Below are 23,396 nucleotides of genomic sequence, written 5' to 3' on the forward strand. Positions count from 1 at the left end.
CATCCTCTGCAATTACACAGCAATAATAAAACTTTCACCTATGATTCGGAAGTAATCTTTTAGTGAAGACTGTTTAGGGAAAAAAGGCTTTGTTCATCCATACATTCACATACACAAGACTTGGAAGCATCAAATAAACGAGTAACTCTTGACAATGATAAGGCATTCAATCAATAAAGGTTTTATTTGGGAAACCTGTAGTGTTAGCACATTCAGCCTGTCATAATGCTTTTTATCCTGGGGGGACTTGAAGTTCTTAGTCAAGCATCTGCTAGGGTAGATATTAGAAGACACTAACCAAAATCAGTAATTCATCTACACTACAAAACGTTGCAGGAAAGAGATTATGTACAAAAATGAATTCTGTGAGAAAAGCTACCCATTTCTCTCATTTCACACTGGCTATATATATCCAGGCTTCCTAAAATGGTGTCTTAGTAACACACACCATAGCCGCCCTTTAGAAGGTATCCAAGATCCACTGAGTTTGGGTCTCCTCACTGCATAGTGAGTCAGCTAGAGAGATCAATGCCTAAAAAACTCTTGGTGCTCAGTAAACATTGGTTTAACTTAATTGAATCACTCAGACAGAAGATTATCCAGACTTCCAAATCACTTTACTTCTCTCCATATACAAACATATGTACAACTGAAACCACTGATTTAAAAATCATTAGATAGTGCTGAACTCTGTCTACTCTATTAGCTTAAATGAATGTACCTTACCTTTAGGACTATATTCAGAAAAATGTTTAAGCCTCAAGGTCAGGGCACCTGGGTGGCGCAGCCGGTTAAGTGTCTGACTCTTGATTTTGGCTCAGGTCATGATCTCAGAATCGTGAGATCAAGCCCCACGTCGGGCTGCACGTGTGGACAATAATCTTGAGCGTGGAGCCAGCTTAAGATTCTCTCCCTCCCTCTTCCTTTGCCCCTCCTCTCCCCCTCAAATAAATAAATAAATAAATAAATAAATAAATAAATAAATAAATTTTAAGCTCAATGTCCCCAGTAATGTAGAGTACAGAATTCGATAACCACCCTAAAGACACGCTGACAGAGTAATGCTTTTCCTAAAGAGAGGCTTCCCGAACTGTGTGTTAGAGCTTAAGCATCCACGGACAACATGGATACCAGTCCTCATTCACACAGTTTTACCCTTGAGGCAGTCCTTCGTCATTGGTCAGCTTTGACTAGACCCCAGCCCTGCAGGAAAGCGCACGGGACACCAGATTCGCCAGCACTCTAAGTTGCTTACTGTTTTCTCTTCTTTAATGAAAGGTTGTACTGAACCAGGCTTTACCCATGACAGGCCAGCGATATGAAATTCTATGGTGCTGTTTTTCAGACTTCTTTTTCTGAGTCAGCATCTTCTCTGGCTTCATCATGTACAGAATGATTCCATGGAGAAAGGCTAATCGCATAGGGGTCTTTTATTTTAGGTTGGTCAAACAAACAAGCGATGCACACTTCAACACTGTCAACCACTTTAATTTAAAAAGCTGGACATCTTTTTCATATGGTACTGCAGCTTCTGGGCTCAGGGGGCCTGTCTATCAATCTTGTAGAAAACTTTCCTTGCATACATTCACACTTGCCAAATATGACTCTGGTTCTGCTTCCAGTTTGCAGATGCTCTCTTCACATCCAGTTCGTTTGAGGTGGGATCAACTAGCAGGTGAAAGATGGGCATATCAAACACCCAGCATGGACATTCACCATCTGGGTAGTTATTGGGGATGTAAACTTAAATACACCATCTTGATGAAGTCCGTGCTGTCTGAATATGACTCCAAACCACATTAATGCAGAGCAATGAGGTGACTCCATATAGATACCTAGTAACTTCTGCTTCATGACCAAGGTAAACTCTGCAAGAAAAGTGTATTCCAGGTAGAAGGTTCATACGAAGCATGTGTGCCACGTGCTGACCGTGTTGCTGGGGCTGGAGATGTCGGCTTAGTTATGAGCAAAGCATTTTGGGGAAGAGAAGACCCTGTTTCTTTGGAGGAGCGTGTGGAGGACGAGTTATCCCATCCCCTGTTAATGTCTTCTCTTCACCATCAGGTCACTTGCATACAGAGCTTGTAGTCTTGCTCCAGAACGGTTCATAACGTGGCCTCCAAACAAAGACAGTTAGTGATCTATGTCGTCAGACTCTTCTGTCTTCAGAATTCACTTTACTGCTCCCCAGCCTTGGTTCCCTCCCTGCTAAAGAGGGGCTAATGACTCTGGCCTTGAAAGACTGTCAGGAGGAGGAGGTGGGATAATGCAAATCACTCACATCAGTTTTTAAATGCTTGTTAAGTAGGTATTACCTTTGCAGGTCTTAAAAGCTTATGAAATCCCAGCTTTCATTCTCTCTCCCCACCTGTTGTTTACAGATCTTCTAACTCCCTTCCTGACAACTTATTTTTCCAATGTCAGCGTATTTGCCGCTACCACCTCAAATCTATATATAGTCTTTGTTTCATATTTTTACAAATTGATTTCATTATTCTAGTGCAGCTTCTCCCATACTCACTGACTTCTACTTAAAAAGACTGGCCTACAAAAGACATCACCAGCCCATCAAAAATGTTCTTCTTACTTAATCCACAAATGGACCAGTCGGAACTTAGTGTGAGGGGTCACACTTAGGTCTATAGCTCTTCTCGGCTCTGTTCATTCTGTCTGGAAGTGCAGATGGTACTTGCCACCTAATATCTTTCTTGAGATGCAGTATTTTTAGACTCAGGCATATTCAGAAAACTACAGTTGTTTGGGTAGATCAGCTTTGGAGGGGCAAAGTTTTATTCTGTGTATTTGTGTATAAATATTTTCATATGTACATCTATCTAAATGTATATCTTCTTTGAGAAATATAAATGAAAAATAACTCACTCTCAAAAAAGCTAGCACTAGAGTGTTAATTCTTGGAAAGTTCACTTTACAGTTTAATTCTTTGAGGTACATTAATTTACCAACACTCCATATAGAATGGAAATTTAGTCGTATCTTCAGAAATAAAAATCTGCAACCTCAAATATATAGAATGGTAAAGTGACTCAATATTTCTGATTTGATACGTACTTAACCATATTTTAGAATAAGGCCTGAGGTCTGCTTAATGTATTTCTGTCTGTGTAGCCATTACACGTGCATTCTCCCACAGCTTAGATTTGTTTGATAGCTACCATTCTAAATTATGATTTGAGGCTCCTATTAAAAAACAACAATAAGGGGCACCTGGGTGGCTCAATCAGTTAAGCATCTGACTCATTATTTTGGTTCATGTGGTGATCTCAGAGTCTTGAGATCCAGTTGGTCAAGAGGCTCCGTGCTTGGCACACAGAATCTGCTTGAGATTCGCTCTGCCTCTACCCCTGCCCGCGAGTGCTCTCTCTATCTCTCTCTCTAAAATAAATAAATAAAAAGTTTTAAAAAATCTTATAAAACAACAAGATAATGATTTTGGCCATAATAATAATTATAATTTTATTCTGACGAAGTTTTTGTAATACTTCCCATTAGTGTGCCTTTTAAGACAATATTTATTTTAGGGATGCCTGGGTAGCTTAGTCGGTTAAGTGTCCGATTCTTGATTTCAGCTCAGGTCATGATCTCATGGGTCCAGGAATCAAGCCCCATGTCAGACTCCACACTCAGCGGGGAGTCTGCTTGAAAGATTCTCTCCCTCTGCCCCCCCCACTCTCTCTCTCTCTCAAATAATTTTTTTTAAAAGACAATATTTGTTTTAGTAACATTTTTCTGATTATACAAGTAAATGTGCTTACTGTAGAAAATTAATAAAATACAAAAGTATAAAAAAAATCATCTCTAGGGACTCCTGGGTGGCTCAGTTGGTTAAGCGTCTGCCTTCCACTCAGGTCATGATCCTGGGGTCCTGGGATTAAGCCCCCATGTCAGACTCCCTGCTTGGTGGGGAGTCTGCTTCTCCCTCTCCCTCTGCATGCCCCCCTCCCACTTGTTCTTTCCCTCTCTCGCTCTTTCTCTCAAATAAATAAAATCTTTTAAAAAAAAAGATCATCTCGGGGTACCTGGGTGGCTCAGTTGGTTAAGCGTCTGCCTTCCGCTCAGGTCATGATCCTGGGGTCCTGGGATTAAGCCCCCATTTCAGACTCCCTGCTTGGTGGGGAGTCTGCTTCTCCCTCTCCCTCTGCATGCCCCCCTCCCACTTGTTCTTTCCCTCTCTCTCTTTTTCTCTCAAATAAATAAAATCTTTTTAAAAAAAAAGATCATCTCTAATCTCACTACTCAGAGATCCCAATTGTGTATTCAGGAATGTATATACATATAAAAACAGTAATTTTTAATACTGCATATACTGCTCTAATTCTACTTTTTATTTCTCTGCCTAAAAATACATTATGTAAGAATTTTATATACTTCTTATAAAACTCCTAAGTATTATTTTCTTTTTAATGGCCATCTAGGATTTTAAGAAATTAATGCCAATTTAGCCAATCTGCTATTTTGAAATTTTTAAATAATAAAATCAATATCCATTTTGATGAAAAACCAGAGAACTTAACTGCAGCCAATTCTGGTCCTTAAGGACTTTTCTCTCAAACACGGAATGCAAGACTGTATGAAAGAAGTCAGTTCAGGGGAGGACCCCAAAGCCAGTACCCAGCCTTAATTCTGTGTGTTTACACAAAACACTGATGAAGGCAAGTAGGGAGTGAGGCTCCCCAGATTGTCATATGTGTAATAGAAGCCAGATCTTTGTATAACCAGTAATGGCTTCTTTAGCCATAACTCAAAGACATCCCATTTATACTACAGTCTTTTTTTTAATAATGAATAGATTGCATTTAAATTATAAACTTAGAAAGGAGAAGTAAAAGGATCACTGAGTGTGAGAGATGAATGAAGAAAAGCAGTAAAGCCTATGCGATCAGAAGGGTAAGTCTCCCGGTTCATCTGACATAAGAGATGGATTATAATGTCTCCGAAGTGGGGGACAGTTTACTTAGGAATTTGGCAGTAATTTGCATTTAAGGAATCCATTAGTGCCATCCTATATGCAATTCCATCATTGCATGACTAACAGGAATATATGGTATTTGCTTATGATTTTATAGATTCTAATAAAATATGACATTATCTTTTTGAATCATTCTTATTCAGGGAAAACCTACTTTCCTAGGACTTGGCTGACGTAACCCACATCAACCATTAAATGACATCATGATGCTGTATCTTTTGACATTGTCTGTGTATCTTTCTCTCTGTGGCTCATTCTGTCCTAGAAAAAGTACCTCTAAGGAGCAGGGCTTGAATTAACCCCTGGATGATGATGAACAGAAATTTTTCCTAGAAATTACTAAGTCTGTCAATTGCTCAGGTATTTAGCTCATGGAAAGACCTTCATACAAGAATTCAAGGGGTAAATCGTGCTCTTAAAAAATAGACATTATGGTTTTCTTTGAAGGAACAATGTTACTTGTGATATTTTCTCCTAGAAATCACCTTAGAAGACATAAATACAAATACATATTTTACATATTCTTCAGTTTAAAAAATTGGCATTATCTCTCTATAGAGGACATATGGGGGGAATGGAATTCAAGAAACAACAGACACCTATCTCAGAAGCATTCAGATCTAGACTCAGTCCAAATCAGAAACATCCAGTAACTACCCCTCCCTGCCTTTTTCCTTCATATACTCACATTGTTTTCTGGGAAAAAGCTGGAAGTAGAACAGTGTTTATTCCCTGCTTTTGTCTGATGATAATTTTGTTGCTGTTGTTTTATCCTTCTAAAATTTGGACTTTTATTTACAAATAGGATTTTAGGAACGTTGATGTAATTTTCAAACAGCATTGCTCTTGGAATAATGAGATAGCATATTATGGCTACTGACAGTGATGAGAAAGAAACTTAGAAATGAACCAGTCAGTATTTGAGGAACATAATGCATTTCATCCATTCTAAGACATGAATTTTTTTTCAAGGTGTCTTACAATTAATTTCTCTTTAAACTACTGGACTCTGAATGTTTAAAAGTTTAGTACTATTTTGGAAAATTTATTTTGCTTATAATTTCCTCTTACTATAAGCATAAAAGCAATGTATGATAACATCTTAAATGTGATGAAATACAATGTTGTGTTTTCAATTTGTAGTAGATAAAGATAAAATTATTCACTGTTTGGGGAGTACTTATAACTGGCATTCTAATGCATCAACATAGACCCTCTCCCAAACTCCACTAGACAGAGAAAAACAAATTGTCTTGGAAAGTTATTTCACAAAAAAAAAAAAAATTCAAAATCTCATCCTCATTCTGTTCAGAAAGTCACTTTCTGAAATCCAACTAATGGGGCATTGGGCCAGAGTGGATTAATGAATTCCATAGATAATCCCTCAAAACTCCATTTATTCATTGAATTCACTTCTTTCTCTACTAAATATATTCCCAAAGCTTGATGGGTAACCAGATTAATTAATTTGCTACATATCCTTACTCTTCCTTTCTGATAGTCAACAATGAATAAAATCCAAAGTCAGAAAGAAGCAGCAGCACAAAGATAATCCCTAATCTGAATAACCACTTCTGGACAACAGAAAGCCTACTAGGCTTTAAGTCTTTCTGTAGAATTAAAAATATTGGATCCAAGTATGGATGTCTTACATGTATTTATATCTATGTGTGTGTGTGTACACAGAGTAAGCACACACATATTTAATTACATAGTTACATGTATTTAAAAGGCTTTGGCCATAATGTTCTAAAACCACTATTGAGAAGGCAAGAATGCACATGTTAAAATTTCTTTCTGGGTTAATAGAGATGAGGGGAAAAGTTATTGGGGTTTGCAAATTTATTTTAAATAAGTTCTTTTAAAATACCCACTGACCTGCATTTATTGAAAGAAAAACAGTCAACTACAATTGTAATTGTTATCCTGTCAGGTATTTATTAATAGACAGGCGGCTGTCATCTTTGTTAAAATGCTCTAAGTTGACAGAATTTCATTTACATAAATGGGTGGAAAATCCTTTTCTTACTTGTCCAACAAACTGGAGACAAAGTGCCTGCCAATGTTTTAATTTCTTTTTCATGTTCTGGTTAGAGAGTGAGAAGAATGCTTTCACTCCACAGTGTCATGAATATGATAATCTATGGAAATCACGGAAAGCAGGTACTTAAGTTAAGCATATACTGTACTATGGGAATCCCTGATGAATTCAAGTCTATTCTGTTTAGAGAAGATGTTGTTGCCTGTGAAGTGACAGACTGCCAGATGTTCCTGAAGTAGCATGGTAATGGGCTCAGATCGTAGCATCTTTCCCCAACCCCCACAGATGACAGCATTTACTTTAGGCCACAGAATGGTCTTGCCTTCGTTCTTTAAGAACTCGTGTTTACATTTACTTCTCAACTATCAGATCTTCATTTTCCTAATTTTACTTATTTCAACATGTGGAGCATAAAATTATATAACTATGTGAGTAATCCTTACTTTATAGAGTGTATGCAGTCTAAATGTGAAATAAGCAATTCTCCATCATGTAAAACATGTTTAAGCCATTTATTTCCCCTATAAAACCTGGAAAAAGGGGTTTACACGAGGAAGGGGGAATATTTACTTTAGCATATTAAGCACGTAGCCAAATGTGCTAAAGCATATGGAAGTTAATAATAGAAAGAAAACTGTAACATGTTGCGAGGATTTCTATAATAATATGACGTGGATGATAAGGACTAACATTTAGTAAGTGCCTACTGTTTACCAAGCTGTGGCTTCATTTTATATACTTTATATAAGTTACATAGTCCTTACTACAACCCTATGAAATGTTATTCCCATTTTATGAATGAGGCACCTGAGATCTTATAAAGGTAAAACAAAATCTGACCAGGTTAAAAACCTAGTACATGACGGAACCAAGAGCGAAAGCCAACATCAAGGACTGCACTGTTTATCCTAAATATACTGCTACCCATACATTCATTCATTTGAGAATGTATAATGGGCCAGGTATTGTTCAAAGTTCTAGCGGAACATCACTGAACAAAATTTATGAACATCCTATTCTGGTAGCTCATATCTTCTAGAAACGTTGGAGATACAAAATAAATGAATAAAGAATATGATGATTATCAAAAGGGAGATATACAGAGTGTGATTTAGAGGACCTACTTTCAGTATAAAGGCCCTAAGACTTTTTGAGAACAGCAAAAAGTACACGAGTATGGTTGCAGTGTAGTAAATTAAGAGGAGAGTGGTAAAAAATAAAATTGAAGAGGTAAGCAGGAGCCGGATAAGCCAGCAGTCATTGCAAAGCTTTTAGATTTTATTTTAAGTACATTGGGAAATCATTGGAGAATTTTAAGCAGAGGAGTGACATGTTCTCATTTCTATTTAAGACAATTGCTCTGGCTACTATGTGGAGAATACATTATAGCGAGTCAAAAGAGAAAGTAGGCAGATCAGTTAGGAGGCTACTGACTGCAGTGTGCCTGGTGAGAGACAGTGGAGCCTTGGACTAGAGCCATCTCAATGGAGATGGTGGGAAGGGGAAAGAGTTGGGTTTTGCTGAAGGATTGGATCTAGAGAGGAAGATAAGAGGAAAAAAAAGAAATCCAGAATAGCCCTAGGTTTTTGACTTGAGCAAATGGGTCAGCAGTCATTCCGTTAACTGAAATAGGGAAGATTGGGGAAAGAATATTTGGAATGAAATAACAAGGGATCCACTTAAGATACATTAAGTTTGAGATCACTTTTCAACATCTAATTAAATGTTAATTAAGTCCCTGGATGTAAGAGCCTGGAGCTCAGTATAAAGAACAGAACTGGGGCTATAAATTTGAAAGCCATAGCTTAAATGATATTTAAAGCCATTAGATAAGATCAGATCACTTGGAAAGGATATGCTGGCAGAGGGAAAAAAGAACATCTAGGACTGAGCCTTGGATATTCCAACGTATAGGTTTCAGAGAAAAAGATTTACCCAGTAAAGGAGATACAGAAGTGATGTAGGGAAAAAAGTAGGACAGTATTCTAAGAAGGAGGGAGGGGTCATCCTGTTTGAATGCTGCTGAGAGAGAAAGTAGAATGAGCTCAAAAGTGTGGCCATCTGATTTGCAAAATAAAGGTTGTCCTTGGCCCCATCACCACAGCATTTCCGTGGCTGGGAATGGAGGGCAAACTCCTGGCCCCAGTAACTGAGGAGTGAATGGGAGGTGAGGGTGGGAGGCCAGGCACTATTACCGGTGCTTAAGAGAGGTTTGGAGGGGAAATAGGTAAATGAGGAAGCCTAGAAGTGGCTGCAGAGACAAAGAGTTCTTTTATTTGTTTGGTGTATTTGTTTTGAGGAGGGGAAGGATTAAAGCATATTTGTGTGTTAACGGAAATAATAAGAAAATGAGAGTGAATCATGGGATGGTCAGAGAGAAAAATTAAAGAAGCAGATTCCTTCAGATGATCAGACGTATGCAAGACAGAGCCCTCAGTGGATTCTTTGAAAGCACCAGGACACTTCCCATCGTAACAGAAGAAAAGATGAAGGATGATAGTACAGATGAGGGGGATTTATAAAATTCAGAATAGAAAAATTACTTCAGTATTTTTACCCGAGAATGTGAGGCCAGATCCTCAACTGAGAAGGAAAAAGAGTGGCAGTTCAGATTTTAGGAACAAGAAGGAGATATAAAAATGTCACTAGGTAGAGAGAGGAAGCTGAAGAACATTAGTAGTAACACAGCAAGGCTGTTGGCCCTACTGCGTGCTCACTTGTGATTAAAGTCACGAGCTTGTCGGGGGAGCAGTCATGCTCTGTAGCCATCTTCAGTTTTCAAGTATAAATATGGAACTACTGGATGATTGGGTTAAATATGGGCAAAGATTTTGCCTGGTGGATACAAGAAAGGGTTAGGGGTTGTTGTCTGATAGGACTTGACCTTAAATGATCAGATAAATGTATATCATCAAAAATTGTGATACGTGTTGGGTATGTTTAAAGGATTATTTATGTTTAATCCCATTACATTACAAACTACCACAAACTTCCTGAGGATAGGGATCATCTCTGTTTTACCCCCTATTATGTCTTCTTATTAGCTCTTACTTACCCTTGGTATCTTCTCCTAAAGCACCAAAAGCCATACAGTAATTTTAGGTGACACGGCAGCCAAACAGCTCGGAAAGGACACCAGCACTCAATATAGAGAAGATGTGTGGCTTGGAGGTGAGAGACCTAGGTTTGGGTGTGCCCTGCCATTACTGTTATGTGGCCCTGGGCTTTGTGTGCTTGCCACATTGGTGGGTCTCAGCATTCATCAATATTATAATAATTCTGTTATGGTGGAAATTAAATGAGATAATATACAAAAATAACTTCTAAAGCTGAAAGTACTGTCACTATGTTATTCAGTCTTAGAATTTGGTCCTAATGCCTCTCGGGACATGTGATGTTCAGCAACTGGCTGATATCTGATGAAGCTCAGAAAATTATGTATAGATTATTCTTTTCCAAGCCTAATGGCAGGTCTCTTTGACTGCTATTTTCATTTTGTGGTATTAGCCATTGCCAAACATGAGGCTCATCTTTATAATAGACTTTGGCAGTCAAGAGCAGGAGGGTCTGAAGACCAGCAGCGTGGACTACATGGCCATAGGGCCTACATGAAGCCCACAGATGTCAAGTGAATTATTGTTTCCAGAAGCTTAATGTTTAATCTAATGCAATGATTGCCTAGATTCACAATTGTCCAAAGTACATTTTCAATAAAATAATGGGTTTTTAAGAACTATGGCCTACAGATTTTTTTTTTTGCTGTTTGATTTTTTTGTTCTGTTCGATTTTGTTGTTTGATATTTATGAACAGGAGAGTGAAATAGTTGGTCATTATTATTTTCTTGATAGTAAACTTTAAACAAAGAACCAGGAAAATACAAAGACATTATTTGTGTTGTGCTCTACGCCTTTGAATCTAAATTGGTTTCTTGGAACTATACCTTATAATACCTTATTACTACAAATCTGTTAGGCTGTAGTTTGTTGTTACAATTTAAAGCAAATGTTATTATTGGGGATTGGTTTATGTAATATTATAGATGAGGCCAAAAATTACTTTGTTTGGTCATTAAGCATTAGATGAATCTCATTCTTGCCAAGCCTTATGCATAGAGAGAACCTGTCTGGACATTTTATATGAAAAGTATTCAGACTACATCAGTTGTCAGCATTAAGCTGTGACCACATTGAGGTCAGTTGATATTTCTTGCCAGTACAGCTTTTTGTTGATGTTAATCCCTCATTCATTCATCAAATAATTAAGGCCAACTATGTACAAAGAACTAAGGGGAAGATAAAACAGGTTCAAAAGTATCCTGTCCTCAAATTGTTTATGATATACTCAGAAAAATAGGGAATGCATAAGTAATGGTAATATAGTTTAGGAAGTAATGAGGAAGAAACAGAGGAAAATCCAAAATCTGTGGGGCAATGATTGCCTTCCGTAGTGACCCAGGTACAGAGATGAATTTTATCTTATGGATGTTTGCTAGTGTCTCCATGTCTGCATGCAAAAGCTGTTGTTTATGGAGCACTTTGCCACACATATAAAAGATTCTTTCCCATGTTAAATTCTTTCCTACTAGTATGGTAATTAATTATCTTAGAAAATTCTTTCCTTTCAACTAAAAACTTGCACTTCCTTTTATTTTTCTCTCCAATATAAATCTCCTGCTTAGCATAGAAACCCTAAAAATTGACTTTCAAAATGATGATCATTTTTTCCAATGTGTCCTGAACTGTAACTCCAAATAGGGTTTTTGATTGGATCAAAATGTGATATTTTATGCCCTATGCCACACTTTCAGGTAAAAAGGCTTAAAGCAGTCATCCTGGTGTTTCTGTGTAGGGAAAATATTAAGTATCATACTGAATAAATATGGAAAAGATCGACTAATCTTCTGCTCTTGCTCCAAATATAGCCTGACTCCTGAATGCTTTTTTCATATTTATAGCCGTCCCATTTTCTTCATCACCCCATTTTTCTGTTTTTCTTTGCTTCTATCCCATTGTATGAGGTAATTTTTATTCCATTTTCCCTCATTGGTTTTTGCCCTTGATGTTCTATGCAATATTTAGCCATGGAAGCAGTAGCATTTTGAAGGTGGATTTCCAAAGCAAATTATTTCATCCAAGTTCTCCTAAGGCATTGGAAGGACTATAGCTTAGGAAGTCTTTCTTTATGTTAGGCTAATATTTTGTGACATTTTTATAATGCAGAATACTCACTTCATCTTTACATTGTAAAGATGTTAAAAAAATTGTACATAAATACAAATTACGTTCACTATAATAAAATAACACTTTGGTTCTGTACTGCTTTATAGTTTTCAAAATGGTAAAAGCTGTATTTTAATAATCTATTAGTGCCTTCCTATTTCAAACAGTTGTTGTGAAGAGCAAGTAGGCAGAACGGTCATTGTTATCTCCATTTTACACAGATGAAAACCGAGGCCCACATAGGGCAAGTGACTTGTCTTAGAGACCAAGTGTCTTAGTCTCTGTGCCCAAAAACCAGTAATCACTGTATATTGCACTGCTTTAGTGGAAGGTTCCATTTTCTCCCCAAAACCTGTAACTTTGCATACCAAATGCAACCACATGTGTGTCTATGTTTTATTCTTACTGACTTGGCAATTTCATGTCTGGTATCATTTATATCCACTTCTAATATGCATGTGGTTGATTTTTGTATGAACGTATCTCAGGTGAGTTGTAACTAAACCAAACTGTGTGAAGATAATTACAGTGCAGCGTTGGTTGTGAATGAATTCCTCAATTTATACAGATTATATTCACCTTCATTTAAAAAACTATTTTATTTATCTTAATTATTTATACAGGTTTTATTATTTCATAATTAGAAAATAGAGAAGACATCTTTGGTTGTACCTTCCACCAGTAAAGCCTAAAACAGTTTATGAACTCATCCAACCTTGGGAGTTTGATAAACATTATCCATATTATTCATATTCACAGTTTAAAAAGATCTGGAACGTTCTGTAAATAGGCGGGAAAGACTTATAATTTGTGACTCAATCCAGTATTTCATCCACAAACTGTGGATGTGATGTGGATAAGACTGTAGATGTGATGCCACCTGGTCATAAACTCTGAGGATTTCTTTTTTTTTTTTTTTAAGATTTATCTATTTATTTTAGAGAGAGAAAGCAGGGGGGAGGGGCAGAGGGAGATAGAGAGAGAGAGAGAGAATCTCAAGCAGACTCCCCACTGAGCACAGAGTCCAACGCAGGCCTCGATCCCATGACCCCAAGATCATGACCTGAGCTGAAATCAAGAGTTGGACACCTAACTGACTGAGCCACCCAGGTGCCCCATACCTGAGGATTTCTAACTGTGAATTTGAAAACAAAACAAAAGATATTACTGGAAAGAACCTTATAAATTATCTGGTCTGACCCCCTCATTTTACAGATGAGAAAACTGAGACCCAGAGGAGTCACTAGCTCCCATAGGTCACAAAAAGAGCTGATACCAAGGCTAAGAACAGAACACCATCTTCCAACTCTCAAGTGCTATTTCCGATATTACCTCCCCCGGAAAGATGCCTCCCATGGGGGCATTGCTTCTTGAGAATGAAGTATATTAAATTCACATTTGGCTGCTAATCATTTTCTCAACAGCTCTATGGTATTTCATTAACTGCTGCATGTAACACTCTGGCCTTTCACCTGTATTAACTTGAGCTCATTAAACTTGAGGCCAGTAATAAACAGGACTGAACTAACACAGATATTTTGCATGGTATGTGTTCAGCATTTTTTTAAATGGTGTCTACCGTATGAAACGTTTTTCCCTTCATGGCTTATGGAATGAGTAAAAACAGGAAGCATAGATTTCAAGGAATGGGTTATATGTGTAGTATGCCTCTTTATATCAATCAAAAATATATTGCACCCTCGTCTAATACAGAGCGTTGTAAGAACTATAAAGAAACATGAGTGACAGCATAGCACAGGGTCTGGCATCTGGCATTCTGGGATCTGAATCCTGGCTCTGCCATTTATTAATGGCGAGAGTTGGAATAAGTTGCTTAGCCTTTCTGAAACTGTGTTCTCATCTGTAAAAGGGAATGGGGACGATACCCAGTTCACAGGGTTGCAGTAAAGAACAGATAATGTACTCGCGTGCTTTGCAGAGGGCCCGGTGTATAGCAATGCTCAGTTAATGTGCTGATTTTGATGAAGATGGTGCTGACAATGCAGTTCCTTCCCTCGTCGAACTTACAGTCACTTCCCACTATGGCTGTTGTTGAGGAGGCTGATGTTCCCCATGTCTTCTCCCCACCTCATCATTACTACAGAATACAAGCAGGGGTCCTCCAGAGTGCCAGGAAAGAAAAACTAATCCCAGCTTCCCCACCAACATGATTTCATGTTCATTTTGACTGAGAAGTAACTCTTTCGCAGCTTAGAGCCTCTGCGGCCATCAGTTAAACACAAGCTCTTGTGTGATTTTGATAGTGTTTGAGATTCTGACTGAGCAAGTGATGGTGAGAGAGGAGGGATCATTTGCAGCAAGATGAGCGGCAGAGAGGTAGAGAGAGAGGTCTGTCAGAGAAGGGTTCTGTGTCAGAAAGAATGAAAGCTGGATGGTTTCAGGCAGAAGTCACTGTGAGAGTAGGGGTGAAGCACCCGGCAGTGTGGGAGTGAAGATCAGTGGTGGACTGTTGGGGTCGGGGTGTGTAGCCAATATTTGTTCTCTGTTTTCCAGAGTACCATAGACTCTTAACACACACACACGAAAAAATCTTATAGGTCATCTATTTAACTTTTCTGCTTCTACCAAAATCCCATCTCCAACATTCTGGATCATTATCTTCTTTCTGCCACAACCTCCCTCCCGCAACCTACCCCTCTTTCCACCACTGTAGGGATCTGGTCACATATTTTCAAATAGCTGGTGTTTCCCTACACCCTAAAGAACAAATATCCAAGCTGCTTTGCCCAGAATTCAGAGCCCTCCATAGATTCCCCAGCTTTATCTCCTGCTATACCCCAGTCACATACTATATTTTTGCTCTGTAAGAATGAGTTCATCCTGTGTTTTTTTTTTTTAATTTTTCATTCCTTAACTCATCCATTCCTTTATCTCTCTCATCTCTTTCCAGCACCACATACTATTTCTCCCTTTTATAATCTTTCACCACAGTTTAAATTCCTGCTTCACTGGGAAGTCTTCCTTAATCTTTTAGTTGGAATTAAGTGCTCCTTTGGATCATGGTTACATCAAACTGTTTGTGCATTTCTTCCTCTACTTATCCTATTCTCCCTGAAAACTGCCTATGGAACCCAGATGTCAGCTGAAATCACCCAGTCCCGTCCTTCTGGAAATTGCTACAAAATCCCTGGAGATTATGTTCCGTAGGTCACTTCCGGCTATAAATTCTCCCTCTCACTGAATTCTGCATCTCCCTCAATCTTACTTCTTGTTGGTTCCTATTCTTTGAGCTACATGCCAACCCAACCATGAAACTCAAGCCTATTTTGCTGATTTTCCTCCAAATTTCTCTCTAAGGCATATAAGTATGTAGGAGACTTATTTAAGTGTTAAGGGTCAGAGAGGAGGATTTAGAGTGTAGCAACACAAACAGCTTGAAATCGAATATGAGCTCTTCCTCTTTATTAAAGTCCTCCAGCCCTCATGCCACCAGGCTCTGCTCCCTTTCTGTCCCTTCCCTCTCCCTTCTCTTCTTGCTTTTGCTTTTTCCCTCTCCTCTCTCTTCTCCCCCTGTTTCAGAATTCTGCCTTCCTACTACGCAGTGGTTTGGCCATCTCATTGTTTTTGTTTTTCCCAAATCATGCCACAGGGCTTCACCTCCCAAACTCCAAGCTAAAGGTATTATTTTTTTATTTTGGGGTTTTTATTTTTAATGTGGGAATTTATTGTTTTTATTATTTTTATTTATTTATTTTTATTTAAATTCAGTTAGCCACCTTAGTATATCGTTAGTTTCAGATGTAGTGTTCAATAATTTATCAATTGCGTATAGCACCCAGTGCTCATCACATCACGTGCCCTCCTTCATGCCCATCACCCAGTTGCCCCATCCCCCTACCCACCACCCCTCCAGGAACCCCCAGATTGTTTCCTAGAGTTAAGAGTCTCTCATGGTTTGTCTCCCTCACTGATGATTTCCCATTCTGTTTTCCCTCCCTTCCCCTATGGTCCTCTGCACTGTTTCTTATATTCCGCATATGAGTGAAACCATGTCTTTCTCTAATTGACTTATTTTGCTCAGCACAATACCCTCCACTTCCATCCACGTCGATGTAAATGGTAAGTATTCATCCTTTCTGATGGTTGAGTAATATTCTGTTGTACGACTATACCACATCTTTATCCATTCATCTGTCGATGGACAGCTGGGCTCTTTCCACAGTTTGGCTATTGTGGACATTGCTGCTATAAACACTGGGGTGCCGGTGCCCCTTCTTTTCACTACATCTGTGTCTTTGGGGTAGATACCCAGTAGTGCAATTACTGGGTCATAGGGTAGCTCTATTTGTAACTTACTGAGGAACCTCCACACTGTCTTCCAGAGTAGCTACACCAGCTTGCATTCCCACCAACAGTGTAGGAGGGTTCCCCTTTCTCCTCATCCTTACCAACATTTGTTGTTTCCTGTCTTGTTAATTTTAGCCATTCTGACTGGTGTGAGGTGGTACCTCATAAGTTTGTTTCTTTAGAGGAACCTCATAGGCATCATTTAAATAATATTTCAGTATAAAATAATAATTTTCAGGGTGCCTGGGTGGCTCAGTTGGTTAATCATCTGCCTTCGGCTCAGGTAATGATCCCAGGTCCTGGGATCGAGCCCTGTATCAGGCTCCCTGCTCAGCGGAGAGCCTGCTTCTCTCTCCCTCTGCTGCTCCCCTTGCTTGTGTGCTCACTCTCTCTCTTCTCTGTCAGATACATAAATAAAATCTTTAAAAAAATAATAAATTTCTCACTTAGTTTCAAAGAATATGAGTCAGTCTTCCTCCCAAGGCTATAAACTGCTTTTAAAAAGAACCACCCCCAGCACCTACATGATGCTTGGCCAAAAGCAGGTCTTCCCTCCGTCATCCTCTGTTAGCATTCCACTAATGTTAAATTTTCTTCTCTTGATTGATGTTCTTCCTAGCATACCTTCTGATGTGGTCCCCTTCACAGAGGAAACTGCTCGCCCTCCTGTATCTTATTAAACAGAGAGCACCGGCTTAGCAGTCTGCTGGCTCTCCAGCACCTCTTCCAGAGTGGGCCCCTTCTTCCTCTGGTGTTTCTTCCACCGGGAGGATTTTCTTCCCCTTTGCTGACCCTCACACCTCCATTTTCACCATTTGCCGACCTATCCTTCAGAACTTAGCTCAGATGTCACCTCTTCTAGGAAAGCTCTGACCCCTCATCCTGGGTTAGGTATACATTGTCATTGCATATCTAGCATTCTGTGTCACCTCTTCTGCAGACCTTGTCTCAAGGGACTGCAGTTGTGATTAACTATAGGTTCTTTAAGGTCACAGATTGTCTTTTATAAATACATCTCAAGTGTCTGGCACTTTGTAAATGTTTTTGAGTTTATGAATCACAGCTGTTGTATAAGTACGGTATTTTTACTTCATACGATTTTAATGTTAAATGGACCTATTTGTGTAAATTACTTTCTTTCTGAAAGTAATGTTTCAGGTTATCTGACATTTCAAAAAACCAGCTGGATTTTTAAAATACATTCAGGATATTCATTCATTCATTTGTTAAGTTTCCAAAACATCTTGTGTACCTATTGTGTGTGCTGGATCAAAAAGTAACTCTCTTGGACCTCAAGCGGGGACAACGGAGGCATAGGCTAATAGCGATAAGGCGGTGCGGCAGGTGCAGGAGTTAAAGTATGCCCGTGGTGCTCTGGAGCACTGTGAGGAGCCCCTAACACTGTAGGGAGGGGAGCCAGTTAAGAAGATTACTTAGATGCTATGAAAACCAAGCTGAGACTACAATGCCAAATGGACATGTACCAGATGAAAAAGACTGGCAGGGGCTTACCTAGCAGAGGGGATGTCGGAGCCAACATGGAAATACAGAGCATGGTACACAATGCAATATAAGAAGTTAAGGCTTATGGGAATAAATTGGCAGGCATGCACTTTACAAATAGTATTCCATTTATTGCTTATATCAACATCGTGTGTTAGATACTGTCATTCTCATTTCATTGGTAAGGAAAATTAGTAGCAGAATAGTTAAGTAATTGGCTCATAGTCACACAACTAATGAGTGTAAAACTGTGATTTTAATGCAAATTTGACTTCTAAATCAGTACCCTAACCACTATGCAAATGTTGGCTTTCTACTTTCACTGAGAAGCATGAACTGTCATTGCTTTTTGACTGATTCAGACATGAGATAGTTTATCGAAAGTTGTGCTCTTCAATTTATCAGATTAAACTAATAGTTATATTTCATTAATTTCAGAAATTTTGCATGTCCAACTCCAGTGTCCCCATTTACACCATTGGGCACCATGTAGTATATATGTAGATGGCCCTTTTCTCTTTGTCTTTTATTGTTTTTCACTGTCCGAATTTGATAATATCATGAAAAATTGCTTACTGTTATGTCAGAGATTAAGCATTACATGCCAGTTACTCATGGGAAAAATCTGAGTTTCTGAATCCAAGCCATGCTAAAACGGATTTTGGAATAAAAATCAGGATCAAATGTAAGCAGTTGATTACTCTTATAATTGAGAGAAGGGAAGAAGAACAGTAACTGAATTTAGACAGAACAGAACCGAGATATCTCACCTCTGTTTCCATGCTTACATCATGCTGAGCACACAGTGGTTGAGATTAAGGTATGCTAGAAACCCATTCAGAGAACCCATGTTCCCAGCCATTGCACTCCAAATTGTATATTTTAAGTATCTAAAAAGTAGATTGCCTTCCTGAGTTTTTTTTAAAGAGTAACTCTTTGAAGTTTTATTTTCTTCATTTTTTTCTCTCCAATTAATAGTCATTTGATTGAGATCGAACAGTTTTCCAAGAAGTTTGGTTTATCATTCCTTTAGATAACTGCAATCACCAGAAATACTTAATATATAATTCAATCTGACAGTACCCTTAATGTATGGCAAGGGATACTTATAGAATTTATAACAATGATAAATGTACACGTCATATGGAAATTATTTAACCTTTAATGTAGTACAGGACAGTTCCTGATCCAGAGCTAGGATTTGCTATTGTATTTGTTGGATAAATGGCAAAATAGAAATAGTGTAACTAAGTCATATATGGACATTTTTTTGTAAAAAAAAAAAAAAGGCAATTCTTAGATAGTTGTGAAACATATATCCCTTATATCTAACTTATTTCTTTGTTAATGTATACATTTACACATACACACATGCACACACAATTATATATATATTATACACACATGCACACACAATTATATATATATGTGTGTATATATATATATTTGGATTTCAGGTTTATATTGAGTGTGATATATATATATTGTACTTAGTGTATATGTGTGTTTGTATATATATATCTGTGTGTGTATGTATACATATATATGCATATTGCACTCAGTATAAACCTGAAATCCTTCTTTTAACTTATTACCATTTGACTATCAAGTAATTACTTTTCTTGCTGTTATTGTTTCCAATCAGATAAGACAGTATGATTAGGAAGAGAGAGTTGATCCATTATAGCACTACACACCATTGCTATTAGCCAACTTGCTGCCATTCTCATAAAAATTATGCATTTGAAACTGGAAGACACCAGTACCTGCTTCTATTAGAAACAAGAACCCTTTTCTACTTCATAATATGCTCAATTACCTTTAGATTGATCCATGAATAAATTATAATCCAAATAGACTGCTTTACCTTAAAGCTTTGCTGGCTTAAGATATCATTGTTGATTCATTATGTTGTCACTTTTCTATCGGCAATGTAATGCTTTTTATATCTGGATAGAGACAGTTTTAGTGTGAGATACTGTTATCTTTAAATGAGTAGGATTTAGCTTTTCTGGTGAGAACAAATTCATCAATGATGAATCCCCGGAGAAAGTATTGAAACAAAAATCATACCATTTCTGAGCTTTGTTCAGTTCATCAGTTACAAAGCAGCTTTTGATAGTCCTAAGGAACTTTTTTCTTTGTTTAAGGAATATAGCATGACGCTCAAAACCTCTCACTTTGAGTTACCGCAGGCTACAACTTTTTCTAAGAAAATAATGAATGAAGAGGAAAAGCTCCTGCTGCTGGCTCTCTCAGGCTCTGCTGCTTCTCCTCCTGCAATAGGAAATCAATTAACTATATGTTCAGGCAGAGATTTGAACTAAATGCTTTATTAATCATCACTGATTGCACACATACACACTGGCCAACTATGCATTCGTCTTCGTTCTTTCTCCATTTTATTTTGCTTTTTGTTTGTTTCTTTCACTGGTTTTTTGGCAAGATCAGAACACAAACGTGTGCCCAAATGTAGTGTGTGTAAAGGTGGTTGTCTGGTGTAGGAGAGAATTGATCTTCTGTATTTTCGGAAAACTTAACTTTTAAATATTCAGTACTCAGATTTGGTAGAGGCATCTTAATACGTAACAAAGTAATTCTTTAAGTGATTTTATTTATTTTAGAGAGAGACAGAGCATGAGCATGAGCAGGGGGAGGAGCAGAGGGAGAGGGAGAATCTCAAGCAAACTCTGTCCTGAGTGCGGAGCCAGATTCATGGGGCTCGATCTCCTGACCCTGAGATCATGACCTGAGCCGAAATCAAGACTTGGTCACTTAACCAACTGAGCCCCCCAGGCTCCTCTGTAACAAAGTAATTTTTAAAAAAGCACTAAACTTTCTTATGCTAATTTGCGGAAAGCAAAATCTATGGCAGCCTTGATGTTTTGAAAGTTGGCCCTACAGCTGGCCTCTGGAACCTCCATATAGCAGTGAGAAACTACACACTAATGAACCTATTTGATTTGGGGATGAATGGTGGAAGGTTGAGGGGACAGTTACTGGTATCGTGTGTGGGTGTGCTTTCGATTTAAAGAAAAAGTTGGCAACAGTTTTCCTTCTTTTCCATTGATTCTTCTAACTAACACACAAAGAAAATCCTATAGGAATCTTTATGTTAAATTGAGAACTTCTCCTTAGGACTAATTAGAAAAGATTAGCACATTATAATCATAACCCTGTTAGCCATAGAAAGGCAATATAATTTAAATATGGCAAATGTGGTCAACCACTGCAAAAAAAAAAAAAAATCAGAAAATATCAGGCTGGCAGATGTTTACTCAGGCTGTGTTCTGTTCAGCACCAAAGGATTTTCAAATATTATTATTATTGTTATTATTATTATTATTATTACCATCACTGGAATAATTTGAAAGTATCATAATTTAAACTTAACTACTTTATTTCTCTCCCTTTGGATAAAGAATATTCTAAATGGGGAAAAAAAATCTCCTCTGGTTTATGTTTAAAGGAAGATAGGTCAAAAAGTTCCAGGAATTATTTCTTTTGAATAACATTTATAGAACTCTTAGATGGAATTAGAGGGTGTTGAGTAGGTAAGATTCAGGGAATTGGGATAATGGTTCAGAGTTTATTGAGCTTGTCACCATGAAGGATCTGCTAGAACCAGAGGTCACTTATTTCAACATTTAACCATTTTTGATAATCTTCAAGAATTTAAGATTAGGATTTACGTGCCCTTGATATAGAAGCAAAGTGTGGAGAAAGTGATACTCTGACAAGAATTACGTCATGTGGACATGAGTTTACCACCTTATGAGGTATTATCAGAACCCCAGGGGCATTTCCTTGGCATTACATATAATCCCTAACACCTCATCTGCCCCGGGAAAAAGTCATTTCATAAGAGGACATTTCAAACAAGCATTATCTTTTCTACATTAAAAGGGCTTACCTATCTGATAAATGTTGAGGATTTGTTTTATACTCATTGATTTGATACTTTCTAACAAGACAGCATCACATATTTTATGGTAAAATAGATACAATATATTCTGTCCCTTCATCATATTATTTCATATTACTGAAATCATTACATATTGTAATTTAGGAAAGCATTGAGGTATAAGGATGAAGTACATAGTTATAGTTTAATTATATATAAATAATTTGGCTTCCATTTGCTTGACTTGTTGACATAATTATAGTAAATTGAGAATGGAAGTAACAATCTTAGATTTCCACATAAATATGTTCTGCTAATATAAACTTTCAATGCCAGTTTGGCCGATTTGGAGCATGGGTGAAGTTTCGTTTACCTACCCTACTAATATCTCTAAAGGACTAGGGAACTCATTTTCCTGGGGCATTATGCAGCATGGCAGGTGGAGGCCAGTGTTTCGAAACAAGTGTGATTTTTCACCAAAGTATTTGCTAGGTCAGAGATCAGGATGACCTTGGAGTGCTGTAGTTTCCCAAGCTTCTATCAACTAGATAAATGGGCTTTATTTTGTAGGAGAGAGAGAGAGACAGAGACAGAGGGAGAGAGAGAGAGTGAGAGAGAGGAGAAAGGATGTTTTTGCAGTCTTAGAAAAGAGACCTAGCAATTCCAGGTTATAGGCAGACACGGAACATTTGGAATTCACTGGTGTCTATCACCGGCGTTATGTGTCAGTAAAAGTGAAGATCAAAGGTTCTAGAAGAGGGGAAAGACAAAAGTGAAGAGGAAATAATTGTGGGATAATGAATAGTATGAGGGCATATTCGTGTTAACTTGAAACCACTTAGCATTTTTCCATGACACTCAGGTATCTTTCTAAATGAACTTTGTAAAGTACAGTTGAATAACCTTGAGATTTAAAGCTCCATGATGTGATTTTGAATACTGATGGAGTTTGTTTAAGCACTGTGATATCTCCTCGGCTTTTCATTTCTATTTTTGCCTCCTTCATGCAAAATAAAATTTATTTTCTGTACGGAGAAATCAATATTTTTACCATTTTGTTTTTCAGCTATTCCAGTAAATTGCAATCAACATTAGTTACAGTCTTTAAAGAGATGTAGTAAGAATTTGAACACAATAAAATAGAGATACAGATTAGAACTTTCACAAAGTACCTTTGCTATTGACAAAAGCATTTGTCAAGGACTTTGGCTGTGTCTATATTGTGCTAAAAACCTGATGAAGAGGAAAAAAAGCATCAATAGGTTTTACCTTCTGTCTATACGAACCAAACAAATGGTCTAACTAATAACTGTTGTTTTAAGTGAATGGATTTGGTTTACCATTGTGAACTTTAGTCCATTTAGAAATGTATTTAATTAACATTTGTATATATAATACATATATACTTGGTAAAGGTATTGCACTCTTGAGTT

At 37.7% G+C, this 23,396-nt stretch overlaps 1 protein-coding gene and 1 pseudogene across 1 annotated transcript in view; one reads left to right on the plus strand and one right to left on the minus strand.

The window, feature by feature from the left end:
• Positions 1-23,396, plus strand: part of DPYD (dihydropyrimidine dehydrogenase) — a 794,994-nt gene that overhangs the window by 748,192 nt on the left and 23,406 nt on the right. The window lies entirely within an intron of this gene.
• On the minus strand, positions 1,181-21,811 carry LOC118547861 (AKT-interacting protein pseudogene; annotated as a pseudogene).

The sequence above is a fragment of the Halichoerus grypus genome, chromosome 5, assembly GCF_964656455.1.
Source record: "Halichoerus grypus chromosome 5, mHalGry1.hap1.1, whole genome shotgun sequence".
Taxonomy (NCBI): Eukaryota; Metazoa; Chordata; class Mammalia; order Carnivora; family Phocidae; genus Halichoerus; species Halichoerus grypus.